General features: G+C 37.8%; 1 protein-coding gene across 8 annotated transcripts in view; it reads right to left on the reverse strand.

Moving 5' to 3' along the window:
- Positions 1–24735, reverse strand: part of SIPA1L2 (signal induced proliferation associated 1 like 2) — a 151891-nt gene that overhangs the window by 107769 nt on the left and 19387 nt on the right. For 7 of the 8 annotated variants that reach the window (XM_056343721.1, XM_056343725.1, XM_056343723.1 and 4 more), the window contains exon 2: positions 13225–13297. The exons of the other annotated variant lie outside the window; for it this stretch is intronic. The gene's annotated coding sequence lies outside the window, so the exon portion shown is untranslated. The remainder of the gene's footprint in view (positions 1–13224; positions 13298–24735) is intronic. 8 annotated transcript variants of the gene reach the window in all.

Genomic DNA, 24735 nt, shown 5'->3' on the forward strand with positions numbered 1-24735 from the left:
GATTCAATTAATAAGCAGATTTCATAACAATTGCATAAAGAAGGTAGCATGTACGCTTCAGAATAAATTAAGTGCGAATGATACACTGCAAAGATTCTTCTATAGAACGCATACAGACACTTCTATTCTGCCTTTGTAAGGGAACATAAGAACTCAAAGTGCTTAAACAAAACCAGCCACCTAGCCCCAATACAGCCAGCCTTCACAGGAGGTATGGGATACCAGTAAGGCCTCCTTCCATGCTGGGAAACAAGGTCGTTTTACAAATTCTGTAATTTTAACATAAATAAACATCTGTTTACACTGTGCTTAGCTCTACCGTTAACTAGAGAAGAGAACACAAATAAAAACCTATTTTAGTAAAATCGCTGAGCAGTGTGCCCAACATAGCTGGGCAGTTGCCGGACTGAATACTTAAGGGAAATGTACCATGTAAAAAGGACAGAGCATCAAGGTGGTTAACACTTGAATCAAAATAATGAGGGCTGCTGTCTGCATGCAAATCAGCGTAGTTATCAGGGGTTGAAAGGAGACAGTAAGTATACTCCAGTCAAAGCTGACACTTAAGAAGTCAGCAAAAGCAACTAAAAAAAAATAATCTGACAGTTAAAATACTTAAGCTATATGTTAACAGTCCAGGCATAGAGTTAGGAGGAGAGAAAAAGGAAGAAAGTAAACTAAAAGAGAACTGCTAGAGAAAAAAAATTTTAACGGGACTAGACAATTAAATTAAACACTACCTATTAATTCTGACTAAAATTACGATTTCCTTACCAGTGTTTCTCTCGACCTCTAAGTCTATACAACATCCACAACGAATCAGTTTTGCAGGCCTTCCAAGACTGGATTGCTTGATCCCTCAGGTCAGGAAGCATATAAACACATATGCCTAAAATACATCCCAGATATGAATGCATGCACAGCAGGGCCAGGAGGCCTGCGTGTGCCAACTGAGCTCAGTTCCCTTCTCTTAGCAACTATGCGGATCATGTGCACACAACCTTGCAGCTTAACCGAAGCAAAAGAGAGGAAGGTGCCGGACAATTATTGGATAGGGATAAAAGCCAGGGGAGAGTACTGCGTTAGTGGGTGAAACAAAGAGAAGGCAAGAATATGAGAAAACTTCCGACAAGGGAGCATGTGGGTAAAGGAGGGATAGAACGCACTCTATCACCTGGTCCCTCATCACCCATCCATTGAGCTTATGGCCAACACTGGGGGCTTAGTATGAGGGACTGACACTTTTCTGGCAATAAAAAAAAATTCAGGTCAGTTAAGATTTATTCATATTAACAGATTAAAATACAAACAAACTAATTTTAAATCAACCAGATGAGTGAAGCATTAATACTGCATCATCCACTTCAGCTGGATATTCACAGAGGGACAAGATATTATGCATATTTTACCAAGACAGAACTCTCATTTTGTCCCAATACTCCAAGATACCATTATTTCTGACAGTGCTCTACAAAAAAGTCTATACCTCTTGAACCCTGAACAAAATGCCTTATGTCCATCCAGAATAGTTGCTGGTTATTTTTATACAAGATCATTCTAAGATAGTTACCTTTACTCATTCACATTTTAAAACTAACACAAGTTTTAATCTCATTGAACTAAAAGGAAGATTTTAATTTTTCTGGATGATGACTTTAAATGTTTAAAACCTAACAAACTATATCTCTGCAAAAAGTTTATTAGATATACCCTACACCACAGCAGCAACAAAATTCTGTTTTCAAATTTTGCTTCAGAAAGTGTCACAGGTATAACTTTACTAGGCCCTACACTTTCCATAGACTTGCAGCTGTTTCACTGACAACTGTCACGTTGTTCCTCTGTCACGAATGTATCTGGTTTCAAATTGTGCTTTAGTTCACCTTTTTCAAACCAGGAAACCTGAAGCTTCCAACAGTAATTACTTCAGTATACAGTTCTGGAAGCTATGCACTCAACACCTCATAGTAAGCTACAAACACCTAACACAATGCAGAATTCTATATAGTTTCCTGTGTGAGCATAGTAACAAAAAAATACAAGGGCAACAGGAACACAAACATGGAGGTTCTAAACAAAATAATCTTATTTCATAAGACACAATTGTCAACTGCAACATAACTTCAGTATGCAGTCTGACAATTTTTGTATTTTCACAGTTACTTTTTAAAAAAGACACTCTGCTAACACTCTAAAAAAAAAGAAAAGAAAAAAGAAAACTTAAAGAATAGCCTTCATTTTAGCTTTTTAGCTACATCACTACCTTGATACAAAATGTCAATCCCAACAAGTCATTATACAGGTAGCAATCCTAGGACAGAACAAGTTTCTTTTCTACCTCCTCCAGTAACACCACACTTCAGTAACTTCAAATCTATCGTAGCTGCATACATTAACCTGTTAGAGAAAAACAAACTATTTCAAACATTTATTTCTATTGTGCAGTTTAAGAATGCTGTTTCAAAAGTCAAACTTTATTAAACACAAGGTAAGAGAGATCCAAGATTACCTTGCTAAATCCGAAAGTACCACGAAAGCTGGCTGCCCTGGAGACCCAAGTTAGCTGAAATGCATACAGCTGTCCTACAATCCACACTCTTCCTCCTCCTCAGACGAAGCTACCAACTGCTAAGTGTAATTGAATAATCAGCATATGTAATGCAAAAAGGCTAGACTAGACATCTGTTTATCTGCTCCTTAGAAAATAGTTTTGAACTGAACCTGCAGCCCTCTCTGATCTTCAAAATGCTAAAAAGCGCTTGCCAAAGAGAACAAAACAGGAAAACACACAGAAATCTTTCTACAGGTGTATTCTAAAGTTTAGAAGTGAGCAGGAAGACATTTCTAAATGTTGTCTTTAAAAAATAAATAAACCCTACTTGAGGGAAAGATGAAAACAATCAGAGTAAAAAAAAATCAGTCACATTCTTTGTAGCTGGCTTCTAAACATGATACATCACTAAGTAAGAGAAATTAAGTAAATATCGGTGAATGGTGCTTTGGAGCCAACTGACAAATAAAAAAAGGCAAAGCAGAAACAGATAGTCTATCTAATGTGCCAGTCACCCAAACATAATTAGCTGTTATCATCGTTAACAATAATGAAGGTCACGTTCCTACAATCTCCAAAAGACAAATGACAGAAGGAAGGATGTCACATACAGGAACAGCTGAACTCTTCCTTTCTTCTAAGCAGCCAGTCAGTATATATGTTGAACAAAAAGCACGTGAAATGGAAGCATGTGTTCCTGCCCCTCTTAGAAATAACCACTTCAAAAAATGTTTACCAATTTAGTTTATATTTTTGAGAAAACTTTGTTGCTGCAGTGGACTTTGATCCTCAGCATTTGCTGGCATGTAGCCCTGCCCTTCCTGAAGCTGTCCAGAACAGTTAATGTCACTGGTCTAAAAGACGACAGAGAAACCTCAAGAAATTTCAAGAAGAAAATCTTCCTGTTTATTTTTTTTTAAGTATGATTCCTTTGCATTCATATCACTTTCTCTAATCTGCAATGAGATGGAACAGAAAAACTGTATACAAGTGGACACTAGATGAAGTGGAGGATCTGGAAAAATTCTGTATTCCTCTTTCCTCCACCCACCCTGCCCCTCCCCCCCAGGGCGCCACGCATGACAGAGTACACACTCCATTCATAAGGAAGAATTTGACAAGGCAACAAATCAGGTTACTAGGCTAAATGAGAAAAGTGAGAGGGCAAGACAAAGAGAAAAATGCAAAAAGTCTAACAGGTAAGAACTACAAAGTATTGTTTGTAGCAAATTAATAACTTTTTAGAGGATGAACAAAGACAAACAGAATACTTGTGAGATTTCTGGTTTTGAAACTAGATGCTTCCTTGCCTCCTGCCCCCTCCTCTCCCCACTCATCTTTGCAAATAGACAGGGCTCAGAGTGTGCTGGGTTAATAACCAGACCAGATCAGCCTGCAAGAGCTTATTTTAAGCTGTCTGCATTTTTTAGATAGGAATGGATGTGACAGGCTACCCAAGACAAGACCAAATATAACAAGAGGTCATCTGTATCATATTATTGATATTTTAAGACTAAAATTTACTGAAAACAAAAACGCAGACATTCCATAGACAAGGTAAAAATACTACAGCGTAGGCAGTTTCACAAAATTCAAAGCACAGATAGCCCTTTCAGACAATCCATTCTGACCCTGGAAAATGCTTCCAAAAGCTCATTAAATCTTCCCCCCACCCCATAATTAACTGAGCCTGAAAAAAATCCTGATGTCTATTACCCTGCCACCTAAGCTCACTAACCAAGAAATAAATGACCTGAGCATTTTCCATACAACTTGATTAAGAAAGAGCTGCAAGCTACCTTGACTTAATCTTTTTAATTCATGGAATTTATCAGTATGCTCTAGCTTTTTCTTCCTTGGAAAATACACAACAGTTTCAACACTTTTCCTATAAATTTCCTCAGAATCACACAGAACGATTGAATAGTTGAGGTCAGAAGGGACTGCTGGAGATTATCTAGCCCCACACCCCCACTCGAGCTGGGTCAGACAGATTGGCTGCTCACAGCCACGTTCAGTCAGGTTTCAAATACCCTCAAGGATGGAGAATCCACATCTCCTGGAAGCCTGTTCCAGTGCCTGACCACCCTCACAGCAGAAGTCTTTTCTTATGTTGATGGAATTTCATGTATTTTAATTTATGCCCATTGTTTCATGTCCTGTCACAGGGTACCACTGAAAAGAGCCTGGTTCCATCCTCTTTACACTCTCCCTTTGAATATTTATACATTGATGAGATTGCCCTGAGCCTTCTCTGGGCCAGTCTCAGCTCACTCAACCTTTCCCACAGGAGACATGCTCCAGACCCTTAACCTTCTTTGTGGCCTGCACTCTATGCTCTCCATTATGTCTGTATCTCTCTTGTACTGAGAAACCCAGATCTGGACACAATACTTCAGGTGTAGCCTCAGCAGTACTGAGGGGTAGGATGACCTCCACCAAACTGCTTCAAACACTCTTCCTCGTACAGCCTAGAACACCATTATCCTTCTTTGCCACAAGGACAAATTGCCAGCTCTTGTCCAACTCGCTGTCCATCCAAATCTCCAGGTCCTTTTCTGCCGTGCTGCTTTCCAGGTAGTTGACCTCCAGCACGTACTGGTTCATGGGGTTACTCCTCCCCAGATGCAGGACATGGTGTTCTCCTTTGTTGAACTAGGGAGGTTCTTCTCTGCCCATTTCTCCAGCCTGTCGAGTTCCCTCTGGATAGCAGCCCAACCATCGGAGATTTCATGTACTCCTCCCAGTATCATCAGCAAACGTGCTGAGGGCGCACACAGTTCCATCATCTGGATCACTAACGAAGATGTTAAACAGTATTGAACCCAGTATCAGGCCCTAGGGTACACCAGTAACTGTCCACCTGATGGACTCTGCGCTGCTGATCACAACCCTCTGAGCCTGAGCCTGGCCTTTCAGCCAGTTTTCAGTCTACCTCACTGTCCATTTTTCAAGGCCATCTTCCTTTATTCACCAAGCTAGCCAGATAGAAGTTTATCAGGTGGGTTAAGCAGGTTTTTTTCCCTTTTTAAAATCCATGTATATTGAAATACCTTCCAGGATTACTTGCTCTGTCACCTTCACAGGGACAGGCGTGGCTGATCTGCCTGCACTTCCCCAGATCCTTCCTGCACATTTGCTTTCCTCCAGTCCTCAGGAACCTCTCCAAATTGCCATGACCTTTTGAAGAAAATCAAAACTGCCCTCACACTGACAACAGTCAGCTCCCTCAGCATTCATGGATGCATCCTATCAAGTCCCATGAACTTCATGCTCATTTTAAATATTCTTTAATTTAATCCTTGTCCGCTGAGGGTAAATCCTCCTTGCTCCACACTTTCTGGGATTCTTGAAGGCTGGTATTAACAGTGAAGACTAAGGTGAAAAATGTATTGAGTACTTCAGCCCTTTTCTGTGTCCTTTGTCACCAGATTGCCTACCCCATTCATCAGTGGGCTCACATTTTTCCCTAGCATTCCTTCTACTACATACGTACTTACAGCAGGTTTTTCACTGCCCTTCGCATCCTTCACCGGCTATAATTCCAGAGAGCTTTGGCTTCCCCTGAACCATTTTCAAGTTCTTCTATTTTTTTGATTTCTTATCTTTCCCATTCTATGTCCTGTTTCTCCAGTTTTTTTCTGAGAATTCTCTCCTTCACAAATGATTAGCTCTCTTTTCCAACCTTCCCACTCATCCTGCATGGTTTTGGTACTAACCAAAACCAAGCTCATAGGATATGTTTTTGACCCATTCTTCAGCCTATCGCCAAAAGTATTTGCATTGATTCTTAATTATTTCGAATATTTCATAAGAGATCTTTTTCTGCATAAGCCAGAAAAAAAGGACTCCAATTAACTTATTGTAATCCTTCACTTTGTATAAAAGAACAACACACAATTCAATTTACTGAAATAAATTGGATTATATTAATTAAGAGATCAAGATGGTGTGCATCCTTTTCCCTCTCCCTCCCAACAACTTTCTTTCATTTCTTTTTATTTGGTTATTAGGGCATTTGTTGTTTGTACTTCTATTATCTTTTTAGTTAGCACCAGTGGTGCATCAGCTTCTTCCTCAAAAAGAAAATACATACTGCATTTGCTGAGGGCTAGGGAAAAAAGGTTTTACACTAGGTTCTCCACATGTCTTTGAAAACAGCCATCCCCCTTCTAAGACTCACCACTCTCCAGCTCTCGATCCTAGCCTTCCTTTCCGTATACCCAACCTGCCAACACTCCCTCTTTTTTGCCCACGGCCCCTCCAAAACAGCTAGCACAAAACACAAATTAGTAAGCTCTTCCATTTTATTAACTTGCATGTTAATCCACTCTGACTTCTATTTTTGGTGAACCTTGCTAATGCACGCCTTCACAAGTGGTCAACTAGGGCTTCTTACTGTTATCTCTATTATTTAGAGTGGTGTAGCATTTGAACAGGTAAGAGAGTCCTACTGCTTTCCAAGTTTCGGCAAGTTGAATGGACAGATCCAACCAACCTAATAAATCTTCCCAGAACCCCAGACTTTGTGAGGCACAGTGCAGAGAAACCTAACAGCACAGGTATTTTTTTGGCTTGCTGCCCTTAGGAACCAAAATAGCCCTCGGCCTGAACTGGTAAGTCCTGCCAGATTTACAACAGAGGAGAACCAGACTAGCAAGACCAACTCTGCAGATTGATATGATTTTGCAAAAACAAACAAACAGTATTAATAGTATTTTGGATTATGTGATCTAATAATTTCTCCTGGGTGACAGAAGAAAGATTATGACTATGTACCACTCCAAAACTGAAGTATATAGCATACCATGCCTTGAAAAATAAAGCAGCTTGGTATTTTATTTATACCTGAGTAAGTATATTTTAATTCTTCTCACAGAGGAAAAAAATAACAATTTGGAGATTGAAAAGGGATATTTGAGACATCAGACATCATATGGGATTACTAAACATATCACATTGCTATTGACAAAAATGGTATGTGTTTATCTGCATTTCCAGCTAGTTATTTTTCACTTATTAGTCGACCTGCTGGAAAGCAGCTCTGTGGAGCAGGACCTGGGAGTTCTGGTGGAAAGCAAGTTGCCCATGAGCCAGCAGCGTGCCTGTGTGGTCAAGAAGGCCCATGGGACCCTGAGGTGCATCAGGAGGAACATGGTGATCCTCCCCCTCTACTCAGCACTGGTGAGGTCACATCTGGAGTGCTGTGGCCATCTCCAGACTCGCCAGTTCATGACAGACAAGGAGCTACTGGGGAGGGCTAGTGAAGGTGATCAGGGGACTGCAGCATCTCCCTTACGAGGAGAGGCTGAGGGAGCTGGGCCTGTTCAGCCTGGAGAGGAGAAGGCTGAGGGGGATCTTATCAAAACATGCAGGTATCTTACAGGGTATGTGTCAGGAGGATGGGCCCAGGCTCCTTGCAGTGGAGCCCAGCAACAGGACCAGGGGCAATGGGCACAAGCTGAAACACAAGTTCCACCGGAATATGAGGAAGAACTTCTTTACCCTGAGGGTGCCAGAGCACTGGAGCAGGCTGCCCAGAGAGGCTGTGGAGTCCCTACCTGGACACAATAATGTGCAACCTGCTCTGGGTGAACCTGCTTTAGCAGGCTGTTGGACTAGATGATCTCCAGAGGCCCCTTCCAACCCCGACCTTTCTGTGATTCTGTGATCTGAAGAGATGCCTGCCCACCTCAGCAATTCTGTGGTTTGTCCAGCACAGTTCAGCTTCTGGTAACAATCTTCTTTGCACAAAATGTGTGCCATGTTCTCCATGAAAAAGTTGTATCACATTATAATCTATGTAATTTTTTGGATCGGATTTACTGCTATACTTTCTTTCTTTGCATTAGTTTCTGAAAATACGGTATGTTTATATGTGAGCCGTATTGTTCTATCTACCACCATATCGTAACTATCAACACCACAAACAAACTCTCAATACTTCAGATTTTCAGTAATTCACATAAATGCATAAGCCTTTAGAAGCAGGTTCTTTCCCAGGTCACAGATACACTACCAAAATGCCAAACTTAAAATCAGATATGTTGTCCTATGTACATGTGTCCCTATACAATAATTATCAGAAATACGAAATAAGTGGTGGTTCAGTTTATCAGTAACTAAAGGTGGAGGAGTGGTGGACTTATTTATTTATTACTATTACTAAAACAAAACATGCCACTGGATGCAAAACTAAGACCAAATGCTGCATTTATGTTTATTGATTCTATATTCGCTTAATATATTTGGACACATGCTACCAATCAAAAGGTCACCCAGGAAGTAGATGATGACTTAGGTAAGCATGGGTAAGTGTATCACTTAAATCTGTCATTTATATATTCTATGTGGATGTACAGCCTCTAATTTTAGTATCTGTTCCTCTGCCTTAACAGTATACCTACAGACATAACGCAGGCCTGTGCAGCTGCAAGAGCTAAACATCCTAATACAAGTAATTCAGATTCCTTTTTAAATACCTGCAACTCTAAACATTTCTCAAGCATTTAGAGTTGTGTGACCATTTCTAAAATACCCCTTAAACGGAAACAAACTTCAAATATTTTTTTTTTATTTTAGTGCTACTATTACTACTTAACTTCCTTCAGGTACAAAACCACTACAGCTTTCTACAATGAGATTGATTTTCTTTTCATCTCCTTATGCCTGTACTTATGATAGAAAAAAATTTCTTATGGTCTACAAAATACTCTAGGTTTACACATTTCAAAATCAGGATTACCAAAACTGCTAATCAGTATCAGTACCAGTACTACCATAATTTTAAGATACACCAAGAGAATTATTTCGACATAAGCATTTTAGTAGGATATATGGAAAAACAAACAAACAAAAAACATCCCAAAAAATAAAAATCAATGTGTATTTGGTTCATGGATGAGAAAACCACAGTTTTCTGCCCCCAGCTCTAAAAAACAGTATTTCTTGTGTCACATACCTTGCAAATTATGAAGGAAAAACAATGCATCTCATCAGTATATTAATACATGCAAGACTAGACATCTGTAATCTTCATTCTTTTTGCAGCATTATTATATTACAACTACTATTACTCTGAACCACAGAGAGAGCAAGTAAGAATTATAAATTGTTTTCCAGCTTCTGCCAGAATTCTTTGAACAGCTACTATGCCTTAGCTAACTGTACAGCCAAAAGATACAGCACATACAGTACTAGCAGTTATCATACAATACTAAAATAGATTTAGCAGAGTTAAGTTCTCATTTACTACATAATTAGCATTATGCAAATGCAGATATTCTTGACAACACATAATACCAAATATGTTAAAATACTGTCCTCTCAGTCTGACTAATTCTGAAACAAAACACACTGCTTATATGAAAAGTAGTAGGTAAAATTTTCAGAGGTATGTTCTACACTGCTATTAATATAGCAGAGCTTCATCAGGCTCAGCAACACAAGAGTCTGGTGATCTTATTCCGTATTACGGAACAGACCATTTATTGAAAAATGGAGTCTTAGATGAGAAGTGGAAAGAAACTATTAAGTTCATGTGAGCAAAGGAAGCCACTTCAAACCTGATATACAGTAACATGTAGCTATTGAGCATCCACCCAGTTTAAATATTGTAGTGCACAGAGGGCAGAGGGACTCAGGTGGCTGGTCAGAAAGTTCAATTTTGTTTCTTGCATCAAAGCATAAGCCAACCATGCCAAACCACTGGCAAGGAAGGTCAATTATTCAGACTCTCTTAAATCTATGATTCTTTGAATAGATTGACAAACCTATACAGAATCCAAAAGCAGTTATCTTTACTACAAATTTCTGAATGCATAACAAATTTAAAATAAAAATTTAAAAAAAATCAATTCTTCTTTCAGATTTTTTTTTCTCCTGGAAACAATATGTAGCTGAAAATGAAAGTTAAAAGTTTTACTGATGTCATCAACATGATGCAGAGAGAAAACTACTAGACTGGAGGAAAAGAAGTACAAACTGCAATTGCATGTAGAGTACTATAAAGTATAAGGCAGCAATTATCTTCAAGCCTGCATTTGGAATACTGGAATATTCTGGATGGATAGCCCTGTCCTGTATCTTCAACAGCCATGGGTACTTCACAAGCAGCTGTTGTTAGTAATTCTGCTCTCTTTCTGCTCTGTCTCCCATGTCTGGCTGACCTCCCTAGTCAGGTATCTTGTTTATGTTGTAGATGTCTGTCATGGGAACTGCATCACTACACCAGGCTCAGTCAGAAAGAAAAACATTGCCTCACACCAGTTACAGCCTAGTCAGAAAAGCTGGCGGCCAGCATGGACATTAGATGCTTGCACACCAGCTTTTACAAGCTTTGTTTACTTCCTAGGCAAACATAGCTTGGTGTTGAACTTACAAAAACTAAAAAGATTTTGGGACAGTTCCATTAAAAAAAAAAAAAAAAAACACAACCAAAACCAAACACAAAACTCTAGTTTTATTTTCCTGTCTCAAAAAAGGGGTATTTTAAGAAAAAAATGGATCAGGCAAAGTAAGTTTTTGCCAGAAAAGAGAAGTTTCTAACCAGCTTCACGAATGATCTTTTACATTCTTCCTGTGTAAAAAGAACAAAGAGCACACAGCATTGTATTTACTACAGAAGGTGCTTGAAAAAATTGCAAATGAAGAGACTAGAATGAATACAAGAAGAAAATTATATTAAATAAGTTACACTTCATATATCACATATAATTTATAGTTTGTTTCTATAAAAATCTACTCTTACAAAACACAGCATTTCAATTGTAACAATAATCAGGGAAAAAGCTAAATTAGACTAGTTTCTCAGAACATTCACTTACTTTTCTTGGTATAAAAGTATATAATTCCTTATTTTGGTGCTTTGTAAAGAAGAGAAAAAGCGACTACTACAAAAATTAGCAGCCTAGTTTAGAAGATTACCTAAAACTTCTGTGTCTGCTTTAAGTTTGATATGATTTCACATTGATCATAGCCTCATAATATTATTAATACAGAAAGAAGGGAGGCAGAAGGGGCTCACCTTGCCACCTCCCCACCCCTTAAAAATCTGTCCATTACATAGAAAAGAAGGAACACGAGTACAGCACTTCTTCCCATAATACTCATTGAAAGGTAATTTCAGTGCTAACATGAAAATAGGAAAATATTAAGAGCTTCTCTTAAAGAAAACTTTTCAGCATTTTCCTTACCTACTTTCTCCTACAGCAGCTGTAAAATTGTGAAATCCTGAATTATATCAAAGTGTAGCCTCACATCAACAAACATTTAATACCTCTTACCTTTAATTTTTGGTACACACCTCTGATACACATTTGACATTAGACTGCCCCAGGAATGTTGAATGAGCCACAAAGCATACTGTAGCCCTGTACTATTATTCTATTTCTTCTCTAAAAAAGAGATCTTCCACAACTACTTCTCCCTCTTGCTACTATCTCTGTCACCTTTTAATATGAGAAATCCATATTGCTAATTTTGCAATCATCGTTTTACTTTTCAGTTAGTTTTCTTTGGTTTGTAAAAGACTGAAAGTTTTTCATCTGGACCACAAGCAACTAAGCATACTTCTAAAACTCTTACTGAAGTCTCACACAATTATACACAATTTATTTCCCACTTTTTATAACTATCAGTATGATACTCCAAACAAAAGCAGTTACAGTACATATTTATAATGTCTGACAGTGACCAGATTACTAGGTAATAATATTAACTGAAGAATTACATATGTGGCAGATTTCGCTCTAGATTACGGTATTCTTGGTGAACCCCTGGAGTGAAAACAGAACAAATGAATTTGATCACGTTTTTCAAGTTTGTATTGAAATAGTCCCCAAATGTTTTCATGCTGCAGAAAGTAAACAATTTATCTATAAATCCCCACAAGCAGGTTTTATTCCAAACTAAACATGCCTGCACACAGGGACGGGAATGTGTTCATCCCCCAATACATTAATTATTTCTTCACTGTGCTGCAGGGAGCGTATCTTCATTAAATGACAGATTGTGTTCAGCCAACATGAAGTATTTCTAAACCTGAGCCATACACTAGAACTATAAAGCAATCCAGTTAGAATAGATCAAGGAGTTTTGCAGAGTTAAGAGCTATAGGAGTATGACTGTACTTCTTAATTCTTGCTACAGGAAACATCAAGATGTCATGATTTTTGGCAGCTGCGGGCTCAGAATTTTCTACAAGTAGCTTAATTAGCCCTTACAAAGGACACTCTTTCAGCATATTATGCTAGTGTCTATTTCTGGTCATATTAGCTCTTTTCCAGAGGAAGACCAAGCTAAGAATTTCCAAATCACCGAAATAATGATTTTATTTTTAACTTATTCAATATATTAAGGAATCCTTCTGTAGAATAACAGCTGTATAATAAGCATTGGCTCAAAGTGATCGTACCATACGCGTCAATATTAATGAGAGGCAACCTGCCAAGTTACGCATTTCAAAAAAGACTGAACTTCACTTGTACACTGAGCCATATAAACGATTCTCTTATGGGTTTGTTAAGATGCTTTAGATATCCCCAGGAAATTCAGTTTGTGAGATGTCAAACATCAAGACAGACAGTAGCACAGCTGCCATGTTATTTAAGAGGTCAGGTAATACTCCAAACATACTAAAAAGATATTTGTCACTAGTTAGAAATTAGGCATACCTTTGGCTAGAAGGATTCCCAAAGGATGCCAACTTGAGTCACTTTTTTTCCGGTATCAGTAAAATGGAGATACCTGCAATTCAAATGAGAGAGGTTTGGGGGTTATTTTCAGTTGAACATGTGCACTTACGATACTAAGGAGTAAGTAAAAACAATAATCATAAATGAACACTTATGTAAAATATACATGAAAACAAAGTATCCAGAACACATCAGTGGCTTTAAAATTCATCATAGTGTAACACATACCACATGTTATGTGTTGCAACAGAGAATTTAAAGCTTTTATCTGTGTGCTTTCCCAGCAATAAATGGAAAAAAAACTTTGCTAGGGGAAGAGGTCATGAACCAGTAGCTGCCGAACCATTAGACTGTTTCATTATGGCTCTGCTTCAAAGGTCATGATAAAGGGTCCACAGCTATTCCTAAAACCATAACATAAAAAGCAAGTAGCCTAATAATATTTTCAATTACAAAGATGAGAAAAATTCATGAAATTACACAAAATGTTTTGAGGGAAGACAGTAGTCAGTTCATCAAAAAAGTTTAGAAGCATTCTATGAGAATCTGTGGGATGACTTCCAGCCAATAAAGTATCCAACACTGCAAACTTTACATTTGACATTTTTACTATTACTTCTAAATTAAGTAAAATAAAAGTACATGTAAAGTACAAATATTTTAGAGAGGTCTGTCTGATCAACATACAGAGATAGAGAACATAAAACCATGATGTACCAATAAGGTGATCTGGCTACCTATTTTACATCTGCGCTAACAGTTTCAAAGGGAGTTCCTTTTAGCATGACCTCAGATAGTAACATCTAGCTTGAAAATACACAATGTTACATTCATATTGAAAGAAAGGAAAAAAAGAAAAACACACACAGCAGGAACAGATGTTATTTCCTGTACTAAATCACCACCATAGGGATAAAAATAATTCTAGTAAGTACTTCACAGAATAGTGCATACAATGGAAAAGAACACAAAGCCTCAAAATCCTAACTCAACTGCAAATGTATGTATTATAGACACCAGCAACAAACAAAAAGCCCGTACCGATGGAGTGCAGGACAGTATACTATTAACCTCATTTTAGGCCTGGACAAAACTAAGTATGCTCACACTAGCAAAAAACTCCTGGTGTAGTTATAACCTAGAGCTTGAGCAAAAACTTTCACCAGTGCAGCTTTATGGAAAAAACTAAACCAAAACTAAACTATACCAGTAGTACTGTTGACCAGTATCATTAGATAACTAATCTGTTTGCCAACAGAAGACACAATTTGTAAAAAAAAAATTAAGAAAAATCTCATTCCTAACCCCAAAATAACATCTGATGAAGACAGATTTCAAACATAAACCTCACTCAAGCAAAAGCTGAAACTAAAGCCAGAGATAAACTTTTTTAACATTTTATTCACAAATCCTGGAAGAACGAACTTGGGAACACAGTAACACCACCTAAAACCCATAAGAAGTAAGAGTATCCAAATTCTAAACAATCTTTGTATACAGTAAAACAAACAGCTGAAGAATGAAAGATAGTCCAATAGGACAGATTTCTCATCTATGTTATTGTTGGGAGCAAAAATTCTATCTTTGTACAATCACAGAATTGCTTAGGTTGGAAAAGCCCTTTGAGCTCATCAGGTCCCACCGCTACCCCTGCCCTGCCAAGCCCACCACTAAACCACATCTCTCAGCACCACATCTACATATTTTTTAAACACCTCCAGGGGTGGCGACGGCACCACCTCCCTGGGCAGCCTGTCCCAACGCTTCACCACCCTTCCCGTGAAGAAATTTTCCCGATACCCAACCTAAACCTCCCCGGCGCAACGTGAGGCCGTTTCCTCTCGTCCTGTCGCTCGTTATCCGGGAGAAGAGACCGACCCCCGCTGCCTACGGCCCCTGTCAGGTGGCTGCGGAGAGCGATCAGGCCCCCCCTGAGCCCCCTCCTCTCCAGGCCAACCCCCCCAGGTCCCTCAGCCGCCCCTCACAAGGCTGGTGCCCCAGCCCCTGCCCCAGCCCCCTGCCCGGCTCTGGACACGCTCCAGCCCCTCCACATCCCCCTGCAGTGAGGGGCCCAAAGCTGAACACAGTGGTCCAGGGGCAGCAACTGGCACGTATTTCAGTCCAATCTGACAAACGGACAACAATTTAAAACAAGGATTATCACAATTTATAAGAGATACACATAGTTCTATATAGGTACAAGTCCATACTGCAGTTTCACAGTGTCACTGTGAGACACATTTGTTCCAAAGTAAAACTGAAATTTAATCATAAACTAAATCAAATATATATGCACACAAACAAAAAACCCTATAACTGTCTCCAGACGGATAAGAATAACCAAAATACGTGTTTATTTTCCAATAGGAGCCTCTGGATTCATAAATTATATTATCTGCATGAGAGGAAGTATCGGCCAGAGGGAGAACCAGAAAAGTAAATACATGACAAGAAAGCAACTGCAAAAATGGAAAATAGATTTTTTAGAATGGCTATGGAATTTGGTCAGTCTTCAAGAAGAAACTGGTTTCCATTTTCTATAAATAATTTTATGAAAATTCCATTATTAATGTCTTACTAAAAAAATGATATCTTCACACATTGCAAATCACTAGAAGAGCAAGCTTCAAAATATCTGTCTCAAAGACAATTTCCAGATTGCCTATTTATGGCAGTTGAAAGTGGAATCAATTGATCCACAAAGTAAAGTAGGATTTAGAGATTTATGTAGTTCTTTTGTAAGGCAGCCAAATGGGAAAACACAAGGCTTTGTCCACATATATATTTTTTTTAATCCAAAGTTCTCATACAGAACACTGCATCAAGAAAAGATTATTTAAGAATTGAGAAGACAAATAATTTAAATACATTTTTCAAATAACTCATGATTTCACTACCATTCTAAAATTTTTTTCCCCAAAATCTTGCCCCTACATTCACAAAGATCTCTAAATGGGGAAAAAAAGAAATACTCAACACTTAATGTATATTCCTTCAAACTCACATAAAGCAACAAATTCTAAACCAGAAAACAGGAGTAACTATGCTTATTTTCTTGAACGTACTTTAAAACGTATTTGTAGCATTAGATATCACAAAACTCCTGAGCGTAAAGTAATTATCATACATCTGTTTTCCTGGATATCTGAGTCCCACCGGCATCGGTTTTTCTCTCCAGGAATTAATACATGCATTTCATTTTCTGGTTTGTTAGTCTTTTCTTTTTTGAAATGTCCTTTGGATTTGAAAACTAGAGCCTTGCTTCTACAGCGACGAGGAAGCCTACTTCGCCAATGACAAGGCACAGGAGAGTTCACATAAAAAGATACCTGCAACACAGGTAGAAGTAATTCCTAAGTAGATTAGGAAGGCCCATCGTTATTAATATTCCTGTTTGGCAAAAGGTCAGTCATTCATAAAACCGTTGCCTGCCATGCACTGCACCTTATTTTCAACCACAAAAACATGAATTTTCTGCACAGATCTTTGGTATTACTTATGTCCAATCTTTTAGTATTTTCTATTCCTATTTTGTTATCATAGCAAAAGTGAGAGAGAATAATATCGGTACCAGACATCTGATTTTCTCCCGGCACATTTTCTTTCTATACTCAAAAAGTTTCAGCTAAGCAATAGAAACTGATTCCAGAAAGAATGGGCAAATGGGCAGCACCCTAGCCAGGACAGCCTACTTACAAGGAGGCTTCCTCATGCTCTGAAACACTGTACAGATGGTCACTGCAGAGAGAAACTCCACAGCAAGTTCAGTATGACCAGAATACCAGCTTCCTGTGGTCAATCTACACAGTAGGTCCAATGTACCCTGGACATGCTCAACTCGTAGTAAAGGAGCTGTATTTCTGCTAGGGTATCCGAGGGAATATAGGAGAACTTTCATGGGAAGGAAGAAGCCATAGTGAATCTCTGAAAGATAAGCCTTGCAAATGTACTAGAAAAGTGTAATTCAAACTCCTACACATACAAAATGAAGCTGGATATATTACATTTGCAACATACAAAGAAAAACATTTCTTACATGTGAAATATAAACCTAATGGTTTCCTCATTAAAGAATATACAGGACAAAAATGTAATTACATCCGAGATCCCATTCATTTTGAAAAAATACTGTGTTCAAAATGGTATGTCGTTGAGCAAAATAAATTAAGACATAGCGCCACAAAGACTAGCTAATGCTTTGTGAGCCATTTGGTCTAGATTGTAGGATGCTATTGGCATTTGTTTCTTCAAGACTCCAAACTTTTAAGAAGAAACCTCATGCTTTCCTCTACACCTAGATAAAGTCTCGTTCATGACTGCAGTAGCTCTTTTAGTAACTCTCTACTTAGAATGAAGAAGGAATTAAAAAATAGAGAGAGAAAGCAAACAACCAGACATTTCTGGCTTAGAAGAACACAAAAACACACACATGCAGCAAAGGAAGGATTCTATTTCTTCCATAAGGACAAACACAAGGCACATGCCACATTGACCAAGACAGACCCCGAAGACAGACCCCTCTCAGTTGCCATTTCCATACACACGTACACATGCTCAGTCTTATTTGCCAAATTAGACTGAAATGCCCAGACAGTAGAATTTCTGTGTGAACAACGGACAAAAGAGACAAAATAGGTACAGCTAACAGACAAGTAATACTGCATGCATATTTTCCCCTACCCTGCTCAGTTTTATCTACAAAGCCATTGTCTGTCCTATCAGCTTATACACACATCTGAGATGTCAGGAAAGCCAGATTATTCTATAATGCTTAAGAAGAATTTAAATACCTAATCCACAGTTCTTACTGATGATAAAGGTTCTTGTTGGTGCTACAGAAAACAAATGAAAATCAAATAACTATTCACAGAAAATAATTTTATAACACAGGCAAGTATCCCAATTCATAACAGAATTATAGTTAACATATTTCACAGGTGAAGCAGAACTTTGAAAATATATACACTCTACATGTACATTTGAAGTCATTACTTTCAAGAAAAATCAAATTATGACATTTCCTTATCAAAGACACTGTATTTCAAAGACAGCCAGCTGGAATACAGATATGCAAAAGTAACTTGAAGCAGTAATGAAAAGTACAAGTATCAAAAGTGCTTGTTTTTACAAAAAAGCCCCATGCCATAAGCTCTTAGTTTTTATTTTCAAGTTTAGCCTATATCTGATCAAGTTCTCGCAATGATCACAGGTTACACTTAGGATTTGTAAATTAAAATTAAAGCGCACGCAATGTCCTAACTGCCGCTTTGATTTCAGCAGCTGATGAGGGCACCTAGCACTTCACACGGTAAAGACTGATTACATGTATTTTGCTGCGTATTTCCCCTCCAAACACTAAACTCAATTTAGCTCCATACAACTTCCAATATTCCCAACACAATAGGCTGATCTCTGTAAAGGCACTTTTCCTTCCTTTCATGCAGAAAAATATCCTGTAAACAGCCTATTTCCCACTCCAAGTGACTACTTGTGTTTACAGGAAGGAAAGGCAACAGAAATCTTGCCATAAAACAGTGAGAGCTAAAAAGTTCTGTTTCACTTCCTACTGCCCAGGTGTTTCATACATGAAATCTATTGTAATTCTTGATTTCAGAGAAATGCTGCTTCTTTTTGAAACACTGACTGAGAAATGGAAAACAATAAGGTTAAGGAAGTAGCAGCGTGCTTTCCTGTGAGACAAAACAAAGATACACAATAAGCAAGCTATATACAAGACTGACAAACCTATTTTTCCCCCCTTAGCTCTGTAAAAGGAGACACAGAAAAATAACAGGCACCAACATTCAGAAAGTGAAATGTAACAAAAGCATGGACTGCAGAAAACAACAGATATCCCTGATCAGGTGTTCACTTCGTTTGCATTGCATTCCAGTTCTCCCCAAACTCCACCCTCTGTCTTTCCTTCTTCCATGTAGTTCCTGCTGTTACACACTCCCAAGTGTTTTTTCAAAGGCCCTAGATGTAAGCTATACAAGGCAGTATCTTTGCTTTAAAGCTTGTAAAATCCTTTAGACACCACAATTCTTTAATTCATTGACTTGTGAACAGAGTTTTCCTTCTAAATCGATATTCTTTCTTAATTTTATGCTGCCCAGATAAGCATGTACAAATCCAGCCAGCTCTGACTAATAAAAAAAATAATACAAAATTAAAAAATCCTCTCTTATTTGACAAGGTTTTTTTAATACAAATGCTGGTTGCAATGTGACAATGTCTATTAAAAATTCAAAATGGAATTCCCCATTTACAGGTCTTTCTTGGACTCTGTATTCTGAACTGCGTAGCAAAGCCACAAGCACAATGAAAAAATAACTTGGGTTGGTTCAGGATGCCTGGCACTTCAGTTTGTACACTTGTTTGTGAGTTTCAAAAATACCAACATCCGTCATAGTAAGAATTATCTCTCTAAGATTTGTAACCCTCTGTTGCCCAGCGATGTGTGGAAAATTCAAATTCTAAAAGAAGTCAAGCAGATGAGACCACTAACCATGTGGCAGGCAACACATACCACTCAGTTTTAAAAGGAAATTGAAAGTTTTATCACTGTCACCTACTATCACAGCACATCTATCACAAGTACTGTCACAATATAAAATCATATAAAATATAAAAATACGACCACAAAGTTAAATTTGCCTCTCTGTGGAAGGGATACCTTTTTGATCCAGGCTGGCTGAACCTCACCAGCTCAGTCTGAAGGTATTTCACCATCACAATAAACATTGTTCCTAGTTCTCCTTACCGGTCCCTGTGCATGCCAGCAAAGGAGGGATGCCTCCCCAGAAGATGCGTTTCCAAACTCTGAGCATCTAGCTGAGAGTAGCACAGGCAACAGCATCAGTTCCTGGAGAGCACCCTGCCCATACACCCATCTCGCATCTTAAAGCAACAGCACGCCAGCTGGGCGGACTGAGCAGGCCCAAGTTAATTTGAAGGTCACCAGATAGATCACCACTGGTTCAGTCAAAAAACTTCCAATGAAACATGCAAGTAAGCTGGCATTTGTTGAAAGCAGCTTTCCATACCAAGCCAAACTGCCCTGTTATGTGATCAGTTACCTGGGAAAACAAATTACATCACTGCAGTCTGAATACTTAAAAAAAGATTTGCTAATTAAGCGCAATTAATTACACAGCAGTACTAATTTGAAAAGCAATATCCATTCAGCTTTTGTCTGCTTAACTCTCAGATCGACTGCCGAGAAGAACTGTTTACGGAACACGCTAAGCAACCTGCCGATTGGATGATCCTTTCTCCGAGATGAATAATGCAGAGCGCTTGCTAAGAAACACATAAGGTGGGCAGTGTTTACTGCCCTAGTAAAATAGTGTTTACACTATTTAATATAATAAATATTAATTATTACACTGTTTAATATAATACTATTACACTATTTAATATAATTACACTATTTAATATAATAAATAATATATTAATAATAATTAATAATAAATAATAAATAATATAAATAATAAATAAATAATAAATTACACTATTTAATATAATTACACTATTTAATATAATAAATAATATATTAATAATAATTAATAATAAATAATTAATAATATGAATAATAAATAAATATTAAATTACACTATTTAATATAATAAAATAGTGTTTACAATACACTATTGGTTTACTCTTTAAGTAGCAGTGCAAATAGGTATATCATTAAGCCATCATCACTTTCTTACATGCACTCAAATGTAACTATACTTTTATCCTGAACATGATAGAAAACAACTAACCCTGCTCTGACCTGAAAGAGTTCCATCACATTTTTAATATCAAGTAAATAATATTCTCCACTTTGAAAACAGAAAGTGTAAGCTAGAGAGAGCTCTAACTTTTGAACCTCCTTCTCAATTGTGCATTACACCAAGATGATTTTGTCAGAAATCAACAGAACACCCCCATCGCCCATATTTCACTACATGTCTTTTAACCTACAATAAATTGGCAATTATTATGGAAAGTAATTATTTTAATACAAGGTAATAAAGAAATAAATCTTTATAATTTGTAATTTCAATATGCCACTTCACACACTGCCATTCATGTACATAATGTGAACACAATCTTCATTCCCACCTTTTTTTTATTTTTCCTCTATGAAACAATGTTCAGCTCCAGGTATTTTTTGCTCCCTTTGCAACACCTCATTCTGACCACACAGTGAAAACATGTAATAATCAAGACCACAAAGAAAGCATGAAACAGTACCAATTCTGGCACTACAAAATAGCATGCTTGGACCACAAATTATAGAAAACATAACAGGCAATACAAAAAAGATAGTATAGTTACTTTCAGGTCTATTCTGTGGTTGCTGCTTTTCTGTCCTCTGCCTGGAGTAGCTCAGCATTTAGTCCTCACCTTTTATTTATACATATATATATATATATATATATATTTACACACACACTTAGTATTACATAGTAATGCCAAACTTCATCATAGAAATGAAGACATACACAGCTTAAATGTGAGTGGCTTGGTATGACCACAGCAAAGGTAAATAAAATACCCCACAATGAAAGCCAGAAGCTCTTCCCTGTATTTTCAGATGTTTGCAGTGCTTTTGATACTGCCTAAACACAAAAAAAGGAAACTTCCTGAAAGCGTAGAAGATGACAATAATAAAGATGAGTTACCAGCTCAGAACTGAAGTTACTAAACAAGACAGAAACTATTGATGGTATCCACAGAAAAGCAGATTTGGAAAACAAAAACAAAAACAAACCCAGCAAACCAAACAACAACCACCTGTTAGAAGATGAGGTAGGACCTGACAATTTCCAGTTAAAGAGAAGAGGCACGTGGCACTGACTTAGGGCAACCGCTTAAAAGCGGCAGACACAAAAGTTATTCACAGGTCATAAACCAGGTGTCAAATAAAGAACTAAATTATAGTATTATGAACACTATTCACAGAAATAATAAGATTAATTATCTTTATACTGTTCCCATACGCCTGCTTAATATTTTATTTGTCATTAACTTTTGTCTGGGGTGCAAATATACTTTTGGGGTTTTTTTCTGGAAAGCAAGATTTGAAGTACTATGGAAAAACCTAAAACGTTTATCAGCTCTGTTTTCTGAAAAGCAGGATGGTTTTCAAATGCTATAGTGGAGGGGATTTTTTATGATATTCTTATTTTCTCTCCAAAGCAAGAGCAGAGTTTTGTGAAATCATTGCCTTACTGTGTGCAGGACACAGTTTTTGACAGTGTTTGCTTTTTCAAAGACACATCTGAGCCAGTCACTTTAGAATACAGTCATAAAAGAAAGAGCATAGAGGATGATCAAAATTCTAACCAGTTTAAGTTTTTGAGTCGCCGAGAGAGACTTCTGGAAGTCATGCAGTCCAATCTTCTGCTCAGAGCCGGACTGTCACCAACACTAGAAAAGGTCAGGCATGGCTTTGTCTTGCTGAGTCTTCCAGACCTCCAAAGACAGAAAATTCAACAGCTTCTCCAGGCTGCCCCTTCCCAGGGCTGCACTGGCCTCTCAGCAGTGTTCTTTCCCATGCATAACTGGACGTACTGCATCAGTTTGTGGCCGGTCTGGTACCACTGAAGGAAAATTCAGCTCCTTCATTTTTGTAACTAGCCTTCAAGCATCTATGGGATACTCTTAGGTCACCCCATAGCTGCTTCTCTGTCACAGTAAACAAGCCTAACTCTGTCAGCCTCTCCCGCCAGATCATTTGCTCCAAGCAGCAGCGCTCCCCAGTCCCTCAACATCCCTCTCGAACTGCAGGGAACAAAACTGGGTATTGAACATAAATCAAGATCTTTAACATACCATCCAGCTCTCCTACTGAAACATTCCGTAATTTAAAGAAACTGTTTTTGCCAAAGTTAGAAATTAATTTGATCATTTCTTCATTCAACACAATCATAACCTCATAGTGCTTCTCATACACACTGAACTTGGGCATTTGATTGAAAATTCTGTTCAAAATTCTTTACAGTCCTCTTTCAACCTCAACACTGAAACAACACTGAAAAGACTGACAATGCCCAGAATTGCATTTGAATGTCTCCCATTTCCCTTCGAATATCAGAGACAAAAATAGCATAATTGGTCATCAAATTAATTCCAAGAATATGAGTCTCATAATTCACTACCACTGCTTTTTATAGTCAACACTCATTTACACAGTGTAATAGCAGAGTGCAATAAGCCAAATTAAACACTCACACAATGCATGTATATATATATATATGGAATATATAAGTATCCCATAAAAAACAAAGAATTAATGCTGAACCTTTCTGAAGAGTACAGAGATTTGAGCTGTCATCTGAGCTGATAAGTACACTATAACATACTGTAACAATAACAGAATCCCTCTTTCAAGTCCAGAGGGACTAATCTGGAAGCAGCCCAAAACTTTCAGCATCCCAAGTACCATTAATCCATATCCATAGATCAATAGGATTTGGTAACAGATTTTGGGTACATGTTGATTCTAGTCTCACTGAAGTCAAAGAAAGTTTGTCACAGACAAAGATCAGTATGGGATCACTCATTAAGTGAACTCTGGGAAATAATACCTTTTATGAAGGCTGTAATACTGGACATTTAGTACCTGTCTTATATTAAACAAATCTGAATCCCATGAAAGTGTAAATTTTATAGAACAATTTTGATTTGAATAAGCATTTTTTGGAATGAAATAATAGATCATTACATACTTTATAAAATTATAAATGAATTATTCAATTATTTTGTCTAAGGAAACATTTTTATTATACTTTGGATTTCCATTGCAACTAGAGTCCAATATCTATATACTTACACTCCAGTCTGTTTGCCTGACCAAAAATAAATAAATAAATAAATTTGCTCACCACTCTTTCACTCATCCAGTGTTTCCATGAACTGTTACTAAATATATAATTGATATTACCTGATGGGGGCAAGGGAAGTCGTTGGGTTTGATGCTTTGGGTTTCTGTTTGTTTGTTTGTTTATTGTTCCTCTCCAGTGCCCACCCCCCCACCCCACCTCCCTCTCCCTGATATAGCTGCAGAGAAGGCTCATTCACAAGCATTTTTATACAGGCAATTACGATTACCACCTCTACGGCTGTTTTCCAGCCCTTTGTTCTTTACTGAAAGGCAAAACAGAAGAATAGTCAGTGAAGAAACTTAAAAGTAAAACTTGTTTTCTGGTTAGAATTGCCTCATTTTGATTCCTTTTCCATTTATGTTTGACAGATGTATTTTTTTCTTTTCTACGAAGAAAAAAAACCACACAGAACTGGGATTGTACAAAATTTCCAGTTTAAATTCTTAAATCCATTATTCTTGCAGAGGAAGCGTCAATAACTTACTTCAAACATGGCATAGTTAGTGTCAGTCTGAACGAAAAACACAGTCTGTATTTCAGACATGCCTAAATATGCCAGCCTGCCAATCAGACTAGAAGCATCCCAAAAAGCACTACTGCACCAGAAGAG

The sequence above is a fragment of the Falco biarmicus genome, chromosome 6 (assembly GCF_023638135.1).
Source record: "Falco biarmicus isolate bFalBia1 chromosome 6, bFalBia1.pri, whole genome shotgun sequence".
NCBI lineage: Eukaryota > Metazoa > Chordata > Aves > Falconiformes > Falconidae > Falco > Falco biarmicus.